General features: G+C 36.5%; 1 protein-coding gene across 1 annotated transcript in view; it reads right to left on the bottom strand.

Moving 5' to 3' along the window:
* GPC6 (glypican 6) overlaps positions 1–21,560 on the bottom strand; it is a 503,396-nt gene that overhangs the window by 330,699 nt on the left and 151,137 nt on the right. The window lies entirely within an intron of this gene.

Genomic DNA, 21,560 nt, shown 5'->3' with positions numbered 1-21,560 from the left:
CAAATATTTAATAATCTATTCAGATTTTTAAATTTCTATGTGGTACTTAGTATTTCCCAAAAAATTCACTGAGCATGTACAACAGTTCTTTAAACCCAGCTGACCAAAGGAGAAATAGGATCTCCTGGTTTTCAGAAGATCCCATCTTTTTACAGGGCTTGCTGTCAACCTTCTTAAACCACTTTGGAAAAGAGTCCTGTGGTTTGTAAATGAGGCACTGCAGACAGCAAGGCAGAGATGGAAATACCTTTGGCAAAACGTGTAATGGCTGCAATTAAGTGATTTGCAGTGAAGCAGGATTCAACACACACCAGGTCTGAGATACCAGATTCTTAATTTGTGGACACTGCCCACAGACACATCTGTGTGTGCTAACTGCAGGGATGTGCTGAATTCTCACACTCTTGGCTAATGCTATCATGTGAATACTCCTTTAACACAGGGCCCTGCTATGGCTACAGCGACTTATAAAAATGTAGAACCACTGCAATGCTAAGGACAGGACAGAAATTAAGACTAAGTAAGAAAAAATCTACACTAAACTTGAGGGTTTGCAGCTGTGATCAGATGAAAACAGAATCCACCAAACACTGTGGACAAGTCTACAAAGACTCAGTAAGAAAAGAATCTCTTATTTCTGGCAGAATTTGTGCAGAGCTGCAACCTTTGATCTCCCAGATAACTGGAAAGGGATTATTATGGAAATGTATACACAGAACACCGAGAACATACTTGCTACATCAAAGCATTTATTAAAGGCAAAATATAGTCTAATAAACATATCAATGTCTAAATTGTCATTAAAACTGAAGGTCTTCATAAGAAATAAATTACATTCAGAAAAGGATATGCTTTTGCCAAATAGCTTAGGTAGGGAAAAGGAAAAAACAATGGGGAAAAACAACACCCACAATAAAAATTTTGTTGCCAAATGTAATAATTTAGTGTCTACAACATATAGGCTTTTGTTTAAGAGAAAAGCGAAACAAAGCTGTTTTTCACTGTTAGCCCTGATCTAGTGGTGTCTTTGACATCTAAATCATCATGATTACTATTTTGTACATTCAGCATTTCTTCTTCTACAAATAATGCACACTTCTTGCAATGCTGAATACATCTAATTCTTTAGTCACACAATCCAGAAAGCAAAAACGTGGCAGAGAACCTGGGGCTCAAATTAAAGTTTGTTTTAAGGCTGGAGACAGGCTTTCCCACCAGTGCAATTGAATTGACAACAGCCCATATATGCTGGGAGGCTGCTATAAACAACTTACAAGCTGGCTCCTCACAATCCATTGCTATACTGGGAATCCCACTCTTTATTTTAAAGGATAATGCCACTGCATAAGTCAGTCACAGCAAAGCTTAACTGGGTTTGCTGACAGCTCATCTTGTCTGAGATTATTAGCTTATTCTTTCTTTGTGTGGGTGTATTGTTTAGTAGTCTCACAGTCAGCTTGTTGGAAGCCAACCAAACTTTTCAGGCAGGGGTAGATATTTATTCTCTGCTTGTACAGCATCCAGCACAATGTGGTCCATGCTGGTCACAATCTTTATTTATACTGTGTTATAAACATATCCAGTAACACTACAAGCTTAAATTTCATGCTAGTCCCAAATGTGAAGCCATACATATTAATTCTGTAGGAAAGCTAATGTCCTTTAAACAGCAGCACAGTTATTTAATTTTTAGTCTTACAGGTCTCCAGTCTTTGAGAGCTACTGCTAAAGGTGAATTATGCCATTATAAAGTTGGAGTGTTAGTCTTTTGTATGCTTTGACACAAAAGACATTTAAGAGAGCTATCTGCATCAGTAACCCCATGCAGGATCAGAATAATAAATCAACAGCAACTACAAAATTGGATACCTTTTTAGTTCCAGACAGAAAGAGATCTCCCATGTAGCGCTAATTTCTCAATCAACTCCCATCCAGCAAAATGAATGCTGCTGTGAAGGATTGCTTGCTGTTTTAGTCTGCAAATCTCCCATATATCAAGAAGGCAGTCTGCTTTGCAGTGCTTATGTATAGAAACTGTGTCCTGGCATAACTGAGCACTGTTCACTTACATCAGTAGAAACTGTATGTGTTTCTGCAAAGGTCAAATTTTGCCATGGTCTTCACAGTAATGTAAAAATTTTATGTTCATTGCAAAGATGATATTTCATCAACTTTCAGGTAGTTTTTGAAAAATAATGTAGTTTTTCAGCTTCAAGTAGAAGAATGAAGATGAGACAGACATTAGTCATGTATGCTTAATGTGCTTCTGGAAGACGCTCAAGTACTAGGGTGGGAGAGGAGAATCTATATGAGACAGAGCTGCGCGGTGTTTTAAAATATATATCTTGGGATTTTTTTTTACTGCCAAAATAGGTTGTCATGAGCAGTGTTAATGCTGGAAATAATTTTTCCTGATTTGAAGTGATGATTCATTCATATGACAGTATATGTCCTATGTATGTCTTTTGTTGCCAGCATGTTTTCATACAGATTTAATTTATTAACCAGAGGGTCTCAGGAAGCCTGTTCACTTCTACGAGGTAGTTGAAAAGAATAAGGTCTAAGGCACACTGAGATACTGAAAAGATGGAGAGAATATTGCTATTGCAAGCCATTACATGCTCTGCATACACTCAAATGGTGGGTTTCTAGTCCATGGATCACACTTCAGCTAGTTTTCATTTTAAAACATTATTTGTAAACTTAGGATGTAAGATAGATAGTAACAGTCTGAAAATGAAGTCTGAATTGTTTTAAAATATTTTGGCCACGGTAAGACAACTCAGTCACAAATTGAACGGGCAGAATTGCTGGAGTCCATTACTGAAAGGTAGGAACAGCTCAGAGATTAAAAATAATGTCTTGTTAGCTCTCACAGTACTTTGCCAACTACAAGCTGACATTCTCACGCTATTTTGACATAGGTAAACTGGTGTCATAATGCAATTAAACATGGGAGCTGGTCTATTTCCAAAGTGATAACTAGTTGTCACTGTAAGTCAGTGGATCAAGATTAGGGATAATATTGCAGCATGGATTGCTTTTAACAAAATCTATGCATAAATACCTAGAGGCAATTTTTACAGATACAAATTTGTATTATGTTTGAGTGGATATTCTATGATCATTCCCAGCCTGATAAGTTCCCTTGCACTTTCTTTTCCTCTGTAATAAGCAACAGCAATGTCTGACTGTGGGACAAGGTGCAAAGCTAGAAACTGTTTGTTTTCTAATTCCTAAAACCAAAAATATACCCATGAGCTCTAAGACCAAAAAACCAAAAAGATAATTTCATTTCATAATAATATATTCTGCACAGCTTTCCTTTTTAGCAGAACTTGAGACCTGAAGACATCTCATGGTGCACCTGATACACTGTTAGCTGAGAAAAAACCAACCCAGTTGCACAGAGCTCTGGACAGTGATATATGCCTGATTTTACATCAGTCTTTACATAAAGCACTGATCAGGATGACATCCTGATTTCATCCATCATTGACTAACAACACCCAAACCCTACTGACAGCTCCCCGTCATAGCCTTGTTCTCTTACTTGCGGGGCCCTTGCTTTTCCAAGAGCTCTGAGGACTTAGATATGTAAATTCTACCAGTCTTTAGCACTCTACCATTACCTACCATTTCCTGTGAAGATGTGCATGTGTTTACACCCTATGCAGACTTGGTGTACCTAACTTTATTGCAAATTGTTGAACTTCCCAGTGCTAATAAGGCTGATGGCAAGAGAATATTAGAATTCATGTAAACAGACCATGCTTTTTGAAAGAAAGAGTCTTTGGGGGTTCTTTAGGTACAGATACTTGCATTCATTACAAATATCAATGTCAGCCTTTTCTTGCATCCTATTTCTGTCTGTCTTTCTTCAGGAAGTCATTAATGAAACAAAAAATGTTTTGGTGAAATCATCTTTTTTGTTGTAAAGGTTTTATTATTTCCTTTTCTCTTTCATTAAAGATATTCCACAATGGCATCAATTAGTGAAAGTTGTGATTTATCTCAAGGAAATTCAAGTGAAATTAACCTCTGTGGGTTTTATGCCTTTTCATTTTCCAACTGCTTTAGGTTTCTGGAGACATTCTTTAAACAGTAACTAACCTTACACAGAAACAAGAACTCAATTTAACTTCATGATTGAGAAAAAAAATGCTATAGAATATTTACAGCAGATGATTTTTCTTCCTCAGTTTTGACATTACATTTGTTTTATATTCAAGAGCAAACAAATTGCTTGCATAAGGCTAACAGTGCACTGTTATTGCTTTTTAGTCAGCCTGAATAACTAATTTTAAAATTCCCTTAGAGCTTTGACCTTTGAAAACACGCAACAGTCACAACTTGGAAAAAAATTTCATCTTCCATTAGAAAAAAACAAAATCTACAATGTGATGAGATTTATTGAAAACTGCTCTCCTTTTTAAACTCATTTTGAATATATATACATTGCATTTAAAGCCAAGAAATACAAATCCAATAATTAAATGTGCCCTATAATTGCAAATTTCAGAATAGGTGATTTATATACTTGAGTTATGTTTTTGGTATGTGTGAAATTATCTAGCTGCCAATGGATAGCTTTCTAGACTGTCCCAGACTTGTAAATATCATGATATTTTGGATGCCTAAATTTTTTAGAAGTGCAGTCTCAAAGGTTGTGAGGGAAGATGAGAGTCTCTTCGCTCTTTAATCCCTCCATTTCTCAGACTGCTGCAAGACTTGGTAACAGCAGAATTCACTTGGGTCTTCTCCCTGACTCCCATCCAGAGTTTGTGACTTCTTCCCCCTTATGGGTCAGGATATTGTGGGGAAAAAATGAGACACAGGGGGAAGGGAAACCACTGAGGCTTCACCCTTAACCACTCCCCACTGTGGAGCACAGAGACAACGCAAACAGGACTGTCCTAAAATGAGGGACATGAGGATGGGAAAGAAACACAAACACATCTACGATGGGCTGGGTTGGACAGGGTGGATCCAGTGCAAGAAAAAGGAAAAAAAAAGCTATGCTGCTATTTATACATCAAATGCCATTATCAGAATAGGAATCTAATTTGACAAAGAATTTAAGGCATTATTTAATGCCAAAGCACAAAGGATCTATTGTGCAAATGAACACTAATACAGAGTTAAAGGATCTGTCATCTACTCAAAGCTGATTACATGCATCGATAAAGGCTTATAAGACTTTATTCTTCAACACCAAAATCAATAATAAGATTATCAACAACTTCAGCGGATGCAGGTGCAACCTTCAAATGCTAAATCTACTGTTCTTTCATTGCAAAAGGTCATTTGAGTATGCAGGAAAGGGAGACTTCATCCTGACAATGATTCTATGCAGACACTCCTACAATTAGCTGAAACACATAAGTTTCACACAAGGAATAATTAGACATTACATATAATTTTTGAAGTCTTTACTGCACTCTAGAATTTCGATTCTGTTGCATGTGGTACTTTATGTTATCAGTATAATATATTATCGGTATAATATATCCTTGGCTATAAATAGGAAACCTGAAATTCCCAAGATGCCCTCAAAGAACTCATTGAACTTGGAGAAATAACAAAAAAGAAAATTCTAGGAATAAAAATAAAGCAATGAAATAGTTTTACACATAATTTATTGATACAACAATAACTGTCCCTGAAGCTTCTGCTTTCATTATCAAGTGGAAAATGCCCGAGTGAAGTACCCATAAAACGTAAGCAAAATGTTACATGGCATTGGAAGATTACATTCTAGAATATTTATGAAAGGGCATTTAAATGCTTACAGAAGTGGTATTGTCATGAATATCCATGACCAAAGAGAGACGTGTAGCACTTCATGGATATCTGTGAATTTCAGAATGATGAATTTTACATCATATGTTCATAAAAATGCATAACACCTCATGAAAGATTCATGAGTCACCACAGTTTCTTCTGAAAAACATTTAAAGCTTTCATGAAAATATTAACAATATATAAACTATGGGACTCAGTGCAACAATTGTTTTAAAATATAGAGATGTACTATTTTTCTCTACGTATCACTAGAGGCTATTAAACACCTAGTTCAACAGTTAAAGAGATTTACCATCTAAAATTTTGCATGAAACTTCCTTGCCTATAATCTACTACCATCTTCTAAGCATATTAACAGTTTGTTGGCTCTTAATACAAAGAAGTGTAAGGTGGACCAGAAGACATAGGGGAAAATTAACAACAAAATGCCTTGTTACAGTCTAGATAAAATTTAATTCAGGATAATTTAAATATTCTGTCAAAAAGCCAAAAATTTTTTAAAAATGAGGCAATTTTTTGACAAGCAGGTCTGAAACCAGAGGCAGTATTTGCTATCACCAGACTCACTCCTGTGCTGCTCAGAGGTCATAGAAGTTGTGCTGGGGAGGAGTGTGGCCCTGAAGTCACTGTGTGCCTTCACATCTGTTCTCAGAGTAGACAACTTGAACTGACTGCAGGAAGGAGCCACACATGAGGAAGAAGCCTCTGGCTGGCCAGAGGAAAACACTGAAACCTTCATAGACTTTTCTTTATAGTGGGTGATCAGCTACAATTTGACAGCAGTGACACTGGGCTTTGGAGGCAGAAATCTCAGCCTGGGTTGAGGCATGTGTGGGATTGAAGAGGGCTTGCTGACCCGTTTTTAGCATAACGTCTTCTTTGTTTTAGCATAGAGGCTTTGTTTTCTTCCTCCCACTTTAAACAAAACAGACTACTGTGCAGAACTGGCATTGAGGTATTTGAAAACAATGTCTTGAGCCTTACTCAGCTTCAAGAAAGAGGTGTTTTCTGAAGCATCTAGCAGATTAGATCCATTCAGTGAAGTACCCAGTAGGAAGTGCAGGTGTGAATCCCAGCATAGAAAGGTGGGGTTTAAACGGGTCAAACTGGCTGCATGACAATATGTTTAAAATTAGAACTGCAGCTACTTTCATGTCACAGTTGCAAGTGTAGAGAGCTAAAGCATATTTGCACAGTTGTATTTATATAATGTAACTGCAGTAAATCCATTGCTGTTTGCCTTTCAATCTCATTTCACCTTTTCCCCTTTTTGAAGAAGGCTCATTTTAGTATTTAGAAAAAAATCAGTTCATTCCATAAAAACCACCAAAGTCTTTAGGTGTTTGACCTGAGACAGCTACTACTGAAATAACTGCAAAGACTTTTATTTGAGCTAAGCAGCAGAAGCCTACTGTAAGAGCAGATTGGAGTTTGACTTCCTATGGTAATTATTATGTACATAAAAATCAATTTTGTATAAAAGTCTGAAGCTTAAGAGGTAATGAAGTCATGTTGATGGTTTTTCCAGACACCTCTGAATGCAGCTAATAAGTTCTGTGATGGTTTAGCACTACTAACAAAAAATATAAAACTGCCTCCAAGAAAATTTACCTATTTTTGAGTTTATGCAATTTTTCTACACCTACACTCAAAGGAAGCCCAGGTACCATTTAGGTCAAGCAGTATTAAATCCCAGCTGGTTTCCCAGTTATTTCTTGACTATTTGGACCCTGAACACATTACTATTTGTTACTGACATAAAGCCAATGTGATTGAATTTCTTGCTTGCAAATTGTGCTACATGTTCAAACTTCAGTGAAGCAACAAACTTAGTTTTATGACAGCAAATTAAGCTAACTTAAATGTTCTCAGTTTATTAGAGGAATGATCTTACTTTTTTTTCCAAGGCAACAGTATGAAAGTTAAGGACCAGCAATGCTCCTAGAGATCAGGTTTGGGCAATCAGTGACTTAAGGCAATGCATAAAATACTAGATTATGGATAAGGCTAAGGATAACAGAATTGGCCTCAAATAAGCTACACATGTGAAAAAAAACCCCCACCAAAACATATTACTTTCAGAAGAAAACAGTCTTTCAGATTCTGGATCTGCATTCATGTGCTGGTAGAAAGACCTTGGGCCCCCTAAGGAGGTTTGTGAAGTCAATAAACTTTCCTACCTGGATGTTTCAAAGATCAGGGATTAAAAAATGAAGTCAGTATTTGAATAGCTTTAAAGCCAACACAAATCTTCATCTACAGACATCAGTTCACTGGATCAAGATGCTGCATGATTGATTTTTATCTGACCTGCCTTCTCAACAGAATGTTTTTTTTTCTCTTACAAGGCTGTCTAGTGGGAAGGCTTTCCAGTCAGAAGAAAACTGATAGCTAAGATATGGCACAATGAATTGAAAAACCAGCTTTACAAGACTGTTATATATTTAGTGTTATGATCGATTTCAGACAATATAACTTAATTTTTATTTGATTGAACTACACTAGAGTGGCCTTAAAACTCCTAGGCCAAGTTTATTTGAGGAATTGTTTACATTTATTAGCTGCTGTGCTCCGTGTGATGTATCCACCTAAATGGATACGTCCATGTAGTGACACCAAAGTTTCACGCTTCTGCTGCTGGTGTGCTGGTCGGTGCTGAGCATATTGACAAGAATATTTCAATGAACCCACAAGCTGTTGATTTTCTAAGCAAACAAATTACTGCTTAAGCAAACTTTACTGCTTTCTAGGATTTTGTGAGAAATAGTGTGGCTCAGTGGGAGGTAGGAGCTTTAGAAAATATTTCTGGATTTTTGTGTAGGGTCTTTATTTGGCTGTTGGTAGGGTATTTTTGTCACTGGAATTCCAGGTCCTCTGGTGTTTACTGCTTCTTCCATCTTCTCTGCAATCTTGAGACCTTATTGTCTGCCTTCTTTGCTATATAGTCCTCATCCCTCTCTCTCAGTCCTCACATTACATGGTTTTTACCTGAGAGCTTGATGGGGAAGTGAAGGCATAGGCCATGTTTTCCACATTAGTGTCCAATGCTTCCTCCTGAGTTGGAAGTGAAGTGGAGACTCCATGTCACTTCTGGTGGCAAGGGCTTTTCATTCAGTCCCTAGAACTGTTGCTGGACACTCCTTCCTTGTGTAATTTCTGGGGGTTACTCCAGCTTGTTTGGCCACAACAGTAATGCTGTGGTGTGAACATTTGGGAAGAAAACCCCACTAACCACTTTTCTCATACAAATCTTGCCAGCTGAGAATTACAGCCCTCTGAGATGAGATTTGAAGAACAAGTTGAAAAGCTGATCTGTCCTACTGGGCAGCAGGCAGTGAAGGGGCTATGGTGACCTGCACTGACTAAAGGCATTGTACTTGTTTTCCTGCACTACACTACTGCAGAAATCTTAACATAAGCAAGGATAAGCACAAATGAGGCAGTACAGGTGAAACAGGAAAGCAAAATTAGAGAGGAGAATAATAGTTAGAGAGAAGACAGAGAAACAGAGAAATGGCAACTGAGTGAAACAAAGCGATAAGAAGAGAGCTCAACTTAAGTTCTCCAAATGTTTCTCAGAGTCTGTCAATATTGCCAAAACCATCACTCTTGAACACACAGGCAGAAAAAGGGTCCCAAAAACTGAGTGTCCAGGCTACACATTGATTCTCTTCAGACACCCAACCAAGGAACCCTGGCATGAAGGCTTACTGCAGCTCTGCCTTTATGTTCTCCATGGGGAGAGAAAGAAGGATTTAGATCAGAAGTCTGGCTTGGGCTTTAAATTGGGAGCTCCCCTTTACATCCTGCAGGAACCTGTCCTTTACATCAACCCCACTGGATTAGGGCTAGCAGTTTCATTTAATGCATATACAAATATATGTGATATTGCTTGATAATGTGATTTTAGGTCTTCCATTACTGCATTATCAGAAATACTAAAGTTTTTAGTGGTCTGGTGAGATACAGAAGCAAAATGAATGCTTATTTTAAGACATTGTTGTAAAATATTTTATCCAATAACCTCTTTCTTTGTTTCCCTAATGTATATATGCTTAGTCATTTGGGAGAAACATTCAGACATTGCACAGGATAAGGGTCAAACAGTATATTTCAAACAGAAATAAGGATTCCTTTGAAAAGGACATGAGAGAGAACATGCTTCCTGTTTTTTAATTGAGACGCCATTCAACATTCTTTAATGAGGACATTAATAATTGTGGAAGGACTTTCAAACTCACAATAAAACACTGATAAATTCTGAAAAATGTAAATGTTAGGGATGTTACATGTTAGGTGAGACTAATTACCCTGCTCCTCTGCCATAATAATAAACTTCATAAGTACATTATAATTTTATGTAGCCTGGATGGCTTTAGATTTTAAGTGCTTCCACATTTACAAACCATATAATTAGAAATGTGTTTCCAATAGGCGACTTTTAGATTAGGGTTCAGCCTTAAATTGTATAGCCATTATCTAGAAAATATTCTCCATTTTCACTGAAGAAGCATTATTTTTTTAGTCATACATCCCTCTCTTGCAAAGACCATATATTCACTCAGACTTGCCCATAATATGTGCATATATAATAAATTTTAATTGAATTTTTTAATGTTTTAATGTCAGTAACTGCAATAGGTGTCATACTGCCTACCTAAAACATATTTGTTCATTAAGAACATTAATTAGTATCATGTATTAGGTATAGTTTATACTGTAAGTCATCTAATACAGTAAAACTCAATTAAGTAGCTGAAAATGTAATTGTAGAGGGTACTGAAAAATCTTTTTTGTTGATTACACAGAAACAGCAGGTTTTGTCTCTGGAATCAAGACATACTGAAATATTCCATAATACCATGAATACTCTGCATTTTTTTCCTTCTTGTTTCTACTACCTGGTTTTGTTTTTAAAGTTGGTCTCCTCTAAATATTTTTATTTATTCTGAGGAGCCATCAAAATTTGTATACCTGTCACAGGCTCTGAGTAATTCCAATCTAGCTGAATTTTCATAGTGATTTCTTATACTCTGAACATCAACATAACTTATTAAAAATGTACATTTTTTTGGCATTATTTACTTTGTTTATTTTTGGGGGGGGGGTTTTGTTTGTTTGATTATTTGTTTTTAATTTCTTACACTGTGGGTACTACCTAAGAAGTAAACAGGTTCCTACTTTGCAGAGCAACTATTTCTACTGCTTTAACATACCTCTATCTCTGAAAAATCTCAGACCTACCCTCTATTTCTTTTCCCTTTATGAAGTTAAGAAGTTTGACAGGAAATAAAAAATTCAGTCTCATGTTGTTTTGCTGCTGGCTGATACATTGGCATCAGGTCCAAAGGGCTTCTTGTTATCCTTCAAAGCCAAATGTGAGAACATAAATACATGGTCTGCTCTGCACGGATAGAAAAGCCAGAGGCACAAATTCAGACCCACCAAGAGGAACTAAAGGATTAGAAAAATATACACATTTTAATCCTTTGAATTCCTTCTATATTCTTGAAGCAATGCATAGGCCTGGACTTGACACAGGAAAATTAAGTATTTAATAATATTTCTTTTTTTAATACAAGAAGTAAGGTCATCAATGTTATTAATTTAATCACATATATAATTCAGAGCATAATATAAATTTTAGAAAGTTCAGGCAAACAAGGACATGGAAAAAAGATGCCTATTCACTAAAGCTTTTTCCAAAATGTCAGGTAAGCTTTAAAAAGACATGAAAGTAGAGAAATAATTTTTTTAACAGATGTAGGAGAAGAAGAACTTCTGAATTAATAAAAACAGAATTTTCTTTCTTTTTTTTTACACCACAGAATCTGCATTCTTCTATCCACGCATATGAGGGTCACGAGCCCTTTCTATTTTATTATTGTCTCATTTACTCCTTTAGTCTTAGTTTTTTCTTGAGACATGCATTGAGAAAGTGACTAACATTGTAGCCTTGTAGGCAGCAGCCATTTGTGTCAGCTAATCTGTGACATGAAAAAAAAAAGGATGGGAATAAGATAATTTGCTTCATTGAGATTATTGTTATAGATTTAAATCTTTGCTGGTATTCTGCTCCTTTCATTTCTGCTATCCTGATCTGGACTGTATATGGTCTGTAACATGAAGCAAGTTTACCCAATCTTTCCTTGAACTGCTGATGGTAATGAATCTCCTTCCTCCAGCCCCAACTGCTGCATTCAGTTATCATCAAGCACAGGTATCAACTAGAGCTCTAATCTTGCTCTGATGGATGGAATACTAACCTTTCACAAGATTAGAGACACAAGGTGCTCTAGAGATAATAAAATTCAAATAGGTTTATTTCAAAGGGCAACTCAATCTCGATTTTGTTCATGGGTCACTTGACAGATCATTTGCCAATGTAGTTTTTGTGTCCTTCTGCATCTGGCTTCTGTGCAGTGCTCCAACTATTTCATATTAAGTGGGCACCAACAGGCAGAGTTCAGCAAGGGTCTGGCTTAAGCAAAAATAGCAAGGAACCCATTCAGCATGGAGCTGGCAACTTTACTAAAAGTTCATCTTCTGAGGGCAGTGCTTGGATGGTGGGAAAGCTTTTCTTAGCATTTTCAGAAAAGACAATCTTGATAAACCTCTTGAACACTTTGAATTTTAAACTCCTTTTAGATAAAAGAGCAAAAATCTTGCTGGCATCATGACAGCCAGCTGTGCAATATATGCAGTAGCTGCAACTTAAGAGATTTGTAGCTTGTGAGCAACCATTTTTAATGTGCTTGTCAAACCCTTCTATGCAAAAGTGTTTACAAATCAAATATTTAAGTCAGGTATCTACAGGCAATGAAGATAAGGCTCTTACAGGTGCTGAAAAAAGATTCCTCCAGATGACAGCTGTGGTGTTACATACAGGAGTTAGAATCCCCTAAAGGCAAAATAGTTGAAATTTCCTGCTACTTTTATGGTTGTAACTTGCTGCTATTAAGTATACCAATTGATCTACCTCTGTTGTTTAATAGAGCAAAATTAAATGATTACAACTAGACTGCTTAGAGAACAAATATTGTTGAAGCCAGTGAGCATAATGTCTGGCCTTCATTTAGGAGAAGGGTGAAAATAATTAAAAGGCCCATATAAACCAGACAGCTAAAGCTGCAGGTGCATAAATTGCACACAAACTGCAGCACATCAGTGAGTTAGCCAGGGATTTGGAGGATGGTTTGTAGGCACAGATGCTAGCAGCTGGACTTCTCTCCAGGAGAAAGAGAGAGAGAGAGAGAGAGAGAGGGGAGAAAAAGCATCATAAGCACACATGAAGAGAACCAGGCAGGGAAAGCTCACAGAAAGTCAGAGGGATGTTTTATGCTTCAATCCAGGACAGCACTGAAAAAGAGTATGCTCTATGAATTAAAAAAAAAATAATTGCTCAGAAATACTGAACCTTGTATTTTTTTCCCAACAGAACTTGCTTCTTGCATATTTGTTATAGGGGTGAAAGTTTAGAACAACAAACCCTTTGGTGGTAAAATTGCCAGCTTTTAGTTTCCCAAAACAAGGATGACTACACTGTATTTAAAATTCAGTGGCTGATGAGTTTGCATGATAACTAAGTAGGACAGATTTCATGGCATATGCATCTAAAATGTGTACTGGACTAACTCTGAAATCTGGAAATTGGAAAATAAAGTTCAAGATTTTTTTACTGCTTTTAAAGCCTTAGAACTACATGAAAAATGTATTCTCATTTTGGATGCTTTAACTGTGACAGCTCATAAACTAGTCTATTCCTAGAATTGCAATCATATCTCTGGAGTCCATTTACAATGTTTAAATTTCATAATTGAGTGAGTTCTTAATATTTAAAAATTGTTTCTGTCTTCATTAGGTTTTCATAGAGACAGTTCACTTGTCATTGTTGTCCTTTCTAGTAAGAAGCTCTTGAAAATAATTTTACAGTACATGTTTTTAAAAATTTCAGAAATAACTGACTACATATGAACCCTGTGATTGATCCAGGAACTTATGCATTTATGTGTTTCTTTCTCTTGCCCCAGTGCTAGGAGTTAGGCATTAATTTTCTGGAAATATATGCAAAAGTAATCTTTAGGCATGCAAGGTGGAATCCATACTTAAGGATTGAAGTCTTTTAGTTAGAGGATATGAATTTTTCAGGTAATCATCTGTCTTTGCCACTTCACTACCAACTCTATCAACCTGTATGCAATTTTCTACCCATAATAGATGCAAAATGGGCTATTAAATTCCCACAGGATCATACAGACTAGAGAAAAAAGAATTAAGTTCTGTGTTACCTGAACTGTTCACACAAAAGGGGACTACATCAAATCAAGACCTTTCAGGAGTATCAAGGCTCCCAATCAGCTGCCATGGAGATGAGTGTGACAACTAACAACCCAGGCTGCAGGCATAGGCTGTAACTCTCCATCACTGAGGGGTCAGGGTGGAGGAAGCTGTCACTCTGATCAGCCTGCCAGATGAATCCCTGACTTGCATCAAACTTTTAATTGTGGAATTCTTACTGGTATGTTTCATCTTGATAGCATGTCTGCATGCTACAGGCTTTGAAATCTTCAGCCAGTCTATGTGGGAGAGATAAAAAAGCTGAAGATACATAAAGCAGGACAGGGAAGTGTGACTGTGGAAATAATTTTAAATTATGTCTTGAATAGAGTGTATATTAAAACTTGGAAGATTTTAGCTTTCAGAAAAACAGTCATTCAAATAAACCAGGTGTTTCTTCTTCCAATTTTTACAAATAAAGAAATAGAATTTTACTGCAAATCAAAATATACCACATGAAAGTACCAATACTACTCTGGCAAGCTGTCAGGAAATACAGTATACTTGCAAATAAAAAAAAATTCTGAGGAGCTCATCCTCTGGTTCAAAGTCAGGACCAGCTGCCTGGAAGCATGAAATCTAGCATCAGACCTAGTTCCAAAGATAACTGCTGAGCTGACTGCTCAATAATCTTTTTTTATAAAGCCTGATCTGCAAGCACACACAATGAAAAGTCAAAGGACTTAATTTGATTTAAATGCAGCTGCTCTAATCACAGAGAAACAACCATGAGAGTCAGAAATAGCCAGACTAAGCTCTTTTCCAAAGAACAGCACTTGGCCTAAAACACATAACACTACCCTCTTCATCGTTAACTTTGAATTTTCTTGCTTTCGTGGGATTAAGTCAGACCCCTACCATTATGTTAATGTAGCTTTTTGTGGTTTAATTACAATGTTTCCTCTAGAGTGTAACATAATAACAATTAATCAGCTAGTTCTTAACTTCCACAAAAGGAAACATCATCTGTTATTATCTCTGCTGCTATCCTGCCACAATGTCAGCAGAACTAAAAACAAGTATACCACAAAAGCTGCATGCAAATAGGGTCTGCAGCTAAAACAAATGAAAGCCAAAATCTCAGACTCATCCCTGAAATTGTCCTTTGTTCACTCTATTTTATATAAACAGCACACATTAAAAGTATTAAAATAAATACCAGTCCTAGCAACACACAGACTGACTGATGTAAATTGTGGATGGAAAGTCATGTAAAGAAGTAAAATTTGAAGCTGATGTTCTTTCAGGACTTACTACCTTCTCCCATGGTATCTAGATGTAAATTGTCTGGTTTATTTTTAGGTCAAGCTTCTTTGCAGAGCCAGGCTGATTATATTTGGCAGAAAAAATCATTAATGGATGGAGATAGTAATCGACATGATAGATTAAAATAATGCTTTTGAAATACATGAATGTGAAATTCAAGAAATGCTTTAATAAAAAAAAAATTGAAACAAGATATTGGACGTAAACAGCAAATGGAGAAACAAAAAGTCACTGTGGGCATTTAGCATGTGAAAATAGGAAAGACTCACTCCTATCAGCAGTGAAATATTCCCAGGTTAAAATTCTCTCCTCAGTGTGGACTGGGTACACTGGGTACAGAGATAGCAACTGTTTTTATGTAGCTGGATGGCAGTGGGAAATGAGAAGAGAAATTCTGCTGCTGTTGTTACTTTTCTTCTTCCAGAGAGTCGTTTTCTCTAGGGTGCTGTTTGACTCTTAGAAGTCACCACAAAAAATGGCAGTTTGAGTCAACAGATTTGTTCAATGACAAAATATGTTCTTAGCACTCTTTAGTCCTGTTAGCCCTGAAGCAATAACATGACAGAGGGGGCAAAGAATGTACTAGTAACTTTTGTTAGGCATGAACAGTCTCTCCCTCCCTCAAAAGAAAAAAAAAAGAAAAAAAAGAAAAAAATATGGTTGCACTAGAAAACAATGGGGATTCCCAGGAACTGCTTCCCAGCTCTAGGTATAGCTACTGCTAGCAATGTGTATAACATTACCTGTGCAATTAGGACACTGTACCTGTGCAAGCAGTTTTGTAGTATGTTCAATTATTTTAGAGCATTTATGGTCTTTAGCATTCATCATATTTAATTTTCTTAATTTTGTATAGCTAAGTATTTGGTGAGTTTTTAAAACTCCTGTTTGGAATGTCAGCAGATCTCTGTAATGGTACCTTAACACTTGTTGTATTGCATTCTTTTATTTGTAGCTGCAGTAAGGTTCAAAATTGCAATCTAGCTAACAAATTTTATTTAATATTCCCTAACATTAACTCTGGTATTACAGATATAAAGTCTAGCTACAGCCTTTCTGTGATTGTGGGCTGTTCATACCAGTTTTTCCAAGGTAACTCACCTCTTCTCTGTGCACGAGTGACAGAGGAAGATAAATCTCACATTCCAACAACAGCTATCACTTCATTCATTAGTAACAAACACCTGTAGCAGCAGGAGCCACATACACTTTAACTGTCTTGGTTTTGCACCTTTAAATTGCTTGTCATCATAAAGAAATGACAGCAGTTCAATGAGAGAAGAGTAATGCAGCAAGAAGACTGAAGCCATTTCTAGTGTTTAATTGCCATTAAAAAAAAAAAAACCTAACAAGTGATTAAAAAGATAAATCAAAAGTTTGCAGAAAGACTAAAGCATCCAGTCAGTTTTATGGTTTCATTTGAGCTACAAGCACGTTATACATCCATTTACAAAACAATGAGCTCTTACAGTTTATGAAAGTTTAATCTCTTGGTTTATTGCTTTAATATATCTAACATTGGTAAGGTTTACTTTAGAATGAACTGTCTGACTATATGATGTTGATGTTATTTTTTACATTCAGTCTGAAAATGGAATGAATAACGTAATAATTATACTAATCTATGAAACAATTAAAGTAGAGGTAATTGTTGCTTCTCTCATATCTGCATGTAAAATAAAAGAATTAATATTTTATCATTTGGCAATGCCTCTTGTTAGCACATTCTGAGATCAATTTTTGTTTGGCCACAGGCATTGGAGCTAATGCTGGAAAAGTTATGCAGAGCCAAAATGCACATTGCTGGTAAACTTGTGCTTCAGGAACATATCATCTTAGGCTCACATGCCTGGTAAAACTTTGGTCAAATACTATCAACAACAGAAAACAAAATCCAACCCAAACCAAAGAACTCCAACCATATTTCTTAAACTAATAACCTCATAATTTCAGAAAATAAACAAACAAATGAACAAATGGGGATTTGATGATAAACTTATGCCCCTCAAATGATACATTTACCCTAGACTGAACTACAAAATGACAAAAACTCATTACAAAAACGAGTAACTGCTACAAAGCAGTTATTATTAAAGAGGGTTTTAAACACAGGTTTAAAAAGCTCAGGAAACAAATTGTGCACGTACTTTCACTGTTGCAAATTATCCTACCATTTCTGAAGGAAATCAAAAATCATCCTGAAAACCATTCCTTTTTCTTTGCTACCTTGTCTAAGAACATATTGATCTTGGTGTTCGAATTGATTTTTATTTTATTTTTTATCCACTCATTCAGGAAACTGCTAATGACATGCTTTTAAATTCCTGAGTGTGTTTTAATGATGTGATGTGGGAGACTGTCTCTTATGCACCTTGGGGCTTGGCTTGGGGGGAAAAGGAAGATCAGAGAAGGGAAAAAGGAAGATGCTGGTGCTCTGAAGTGCCAGAGCTGTTTCCTAACTTTCAAAGCTGTCAGGCCTTTTACTCATTTGCTGTTCCATTCTGCTTCTCATTTGCACATCAAGTCCTGCAACCTGAATTTGGTTACCTTCAATAGATGCACCACAAGGTCAGCAGTATGAGCCAAAGCTCCCATGGTCTCTTCAATTCACCATGTGGACACAAAGCAACCATTGCAGCCCCCTGGTAAGATTTATTCTCCATATAACTACCACAATAGAGTTTCACTTCACCATGTCTCTTAATGAAATGATGGAATTATTATGTGTGGTTTTCAGAGTAAGGGCCACCTCAGCTTAGTAACTAACATACACATAGAGAATCAGAGAATCATTGAATGGTTCAATTGGAAGAGACCTTAGAGATCATCTAGTTCCAATCCTCCTGCCATAGAGGATCATATAGTATTAATTTTGAGTAAAGCATACTTTTCCCCATGAAAGTTTGCTAAAAATGTTCATAATTCAAGATGCACATAAATAAAAGGAAAAAGAAAAGCATTTAGAAAATAAAATGCAATGTTTATACTAAATTATAGAAATAATATCATTCACACAGTTCTTTTGGAGCTGTAACTCTGGAACCTTGAAGGAAAGATTATACTCAGCACTATCCAAACCAGTGAAAACCACCATCAATTAGGAAGAATTATGATTAGTTCTTTTACTAAGCATGTGACTGACCCTTTCCACACAGGAAAAATAACCTCTACAAAAAACCCGTATCACAAACAAACAAATAAAAACCAGGAACCCAGGAACCAAGGAAGAAGCCCAAATCAACATGAACTGTGCAGAATCACAGAATCAAAGCATTGATTCTTTTTCATTATTCACTCAGCATCACTTCTAACACATAACTGACCCCAGTAAAGTCAGTGGTACAAGATTATGTGACTCTGAAACTCTGGGGAAAACAGATAATATCCTACTGATCTCCCTAACATTATTGTATATCTTCAATGCCAAGCTCATATGTGTGGATATTTATGTGTATGCCAGAGACATAACTTTTAAAATTGATATCATGCATTTTTATAAACACTAATGTACTTAACCATGGCAATCTCTAGTAAGTGAGCATAAAAATACAGAACTGTGCATCAATCAGAATATTTCCTGATATTTTTCATGAAACCTCAGAAAATAATAAACTTGTGATTGGTAAAAATAGAAATGATTAACAACTCATTGACATATTTTAAGACTACTGTTCCTTGAAATCCACACTTGTAAACTTTAAGTGCATATCTGTTCATGACAAAATAGAAGTAGAGGTAAAAATCTTAAACTGACCACCCTAGAGTAACATGTATTCTAGGCCTCTTCTGTTTAGACTACAAAATTTTAAAATTAATTCCTTTCCATAAAAGTGCCTAAATGGCAAGAAAATGTTTATTTTTACAAATACATCATCAGAATTTCTGACTGATTTGTTATTTCCAGATTGGCATTTTTTTTTCATTTATCATCATCAATAGCACTTTACATCTTTATAGCCAGCGACTGAATGTTAAATTTTCATGGCGTTCTTAACCTCTTATGACTCCTCTTTCATTTTTTGTTCTGAATGTTTATTTCCCCAATACAGGATTTCTAAACTGTCTGGTGAAATACCTAATGAGAGTGATAGGGAACAGCATTTCCCTATATGCTTATCTATTATAGCTACAAAGAATCCAGGTTAAAATGATCAGCTTGTAAACAAGAAAGAAAACACAGATAAAATTAATAGAGGTAAAAGCTAGTAAAAATATCTTTGGCTACTGATAAAACTAGAAAAAATGCCCAAACTTTCTTTTACCTCTTCCTTTCATGTTAGAATTTACCTATAAAGAGGGTAGATTTGGGCAAGATATTAGGAAGAAATTCTTCACTGTGAGGTGGTGAATAGGTCAGAGAAGCTGTGGATGCCCCATGCCTGGAAGTGTTCAAGGGCAGGTTGGATGGGCTCAGAACAACCTGGTCTAGTGGAAACTGTCCCTGCACATGGCAAGGGGGTTGGAATCAGATTATCTTTAGGGTCCCTTTCAACCCTATCTGTTCCATGATTTTGTATTTAGCTAACAGTAAACTGTGTCACACAGGGAAGAAATGTGCTTGTGGGGCCAAGGTATAAAGGTGGGTGAAGCTTGTGCTAATTCTGCATGGTTCAGGAAAGACATGCTTGCTCTCTGATATGAAATTCCTATTTCCATTACTTTGTCACAATTCATGACACAGGAGCACAGATAATGTAGTATTCATTTAAACAAGTCCGTGTTTATACTGCAAGGTAAAAAGTGAGTTTGGGGAAAGGTTTGATTTGTGACTTAATTATTTAAAAGATTGGTTTCACATCACGTAACTTGACATGCTGTTAGCACCAATACCTGTATCCAAATTGGTCACAGTAGAGCCCGTATTTAGTTAGTGAGTTTAGTTAGTGGTTCTTAAAATGCAGATGTGGAATATAATCTAAAGACATAGAAATGGCACCCTGAAGTGCCTATTTGTCTTAATTGACTGTAAAAATACCAAGAATGAGCAGATGTCCACAATGTACATGGCCATGCGAATCCCACTCAGTGTTTGCTCTTCCTATTTGAAAGCAATGGTTGTGACTAACTGTCAAAAACTTCAGCCCTTTTACCTACTTGATCTATCCAAAATGCTCAGATAAAACTTGGTCTGATGTTAAGAGTCCAAGTTGTGTTCCCAAATTTTCTCTTCCAAGGGCATTCAAGCATATTAGAGGGTATTTTCAACTATGGGAGCTTCTGAAGCCTTTCTATAAAGGAAAAAGACCCAAAAAACCAAACCAATACAAAATCTCAAGCCAAACCAAAATGTTAGCTCTGGCAGTTGTTTGCACTTTTTGTAGCATTACCATTGGGATTTTGATTCTGGCACTCATACTTCTGGTCAATGTTTCTAAAAAATTACAATCACAGTCTTGGAAATATGTCTCAGGATGACAGGACACTTTGCAAATCCTGGGGGATGGGAAAGGCATGCAGGCATGTGCTAACTGGTTTGATGGACTAGCAAATCTGCTTTTGTGACAGGAGCCATTCCCTGCAAGGAACAAAAACATTGTTTCTAACTTCAGGCTAACTATTAGTTTCGGGATTTTCCATGAAACAGACCTTGTTGACCTGTAGCTGGGAAATATAGAAGGTGACAGCAGTTTGGGAAACAAACTGTCAAGGAATTGTGCTGGAGCTGGATTAAAATAAGGTGAAACTTGTTGTACTGGAGTTACATTTGTGTGAAAGGCTCTAGGAGTTGCTGATTTGACGGCTGATAAAGAGAAAAGGGTCCCAGTAGGCAGCAACAAGCTGGTGAATCACAGCTGCCTCCTGATGTTCATTTGATTACAACCACAGCTTATGAATGTCATAATTGTGCAGGGGTTATTTGCTAGTTAGGGAATCTGGTTTTCTATTAAAATAAGGACAGGCAGAAAGGTCAATTGAAAGGAATGTGCAATGAATGGGTTTAATTTATCTATGGTTGTCTTCTCAACACTTTGGGAAGAAATATAACAACAAATTAAAATTATCAGCAAGGGATTCATCGGTCATTTTCATGTGATCATTGGGATAAGCAAATGAAGACAGAACCTGTCATAGCACAGGACTCTGGAAGAGCATGTCATGCTTAACCTAACATTATGAAGGTTGGGTCAGGGCCAGATATGATTACTCTCTAG

This window comes from Geospiza fortis, unplaced genomic scaffold, assembly GCF_000277835.1.
Source record: "Geospiza fortis unplaced genomic scaffold, GeoFor_1.0 scaffold84, whole genome shotgun sequence".
Classification (NCBI taxonomy): domain Eukaryota; kingdom Metazoa; phylum Chordata; class Aves; order Passeriformes; family Thraupidae; genus Geospiza; species Geospiza fortis.
Note: the sequence above shows the minus strand (reverse complement) of the source record. Positions and strands in the feature narration are given on the sequence as shown.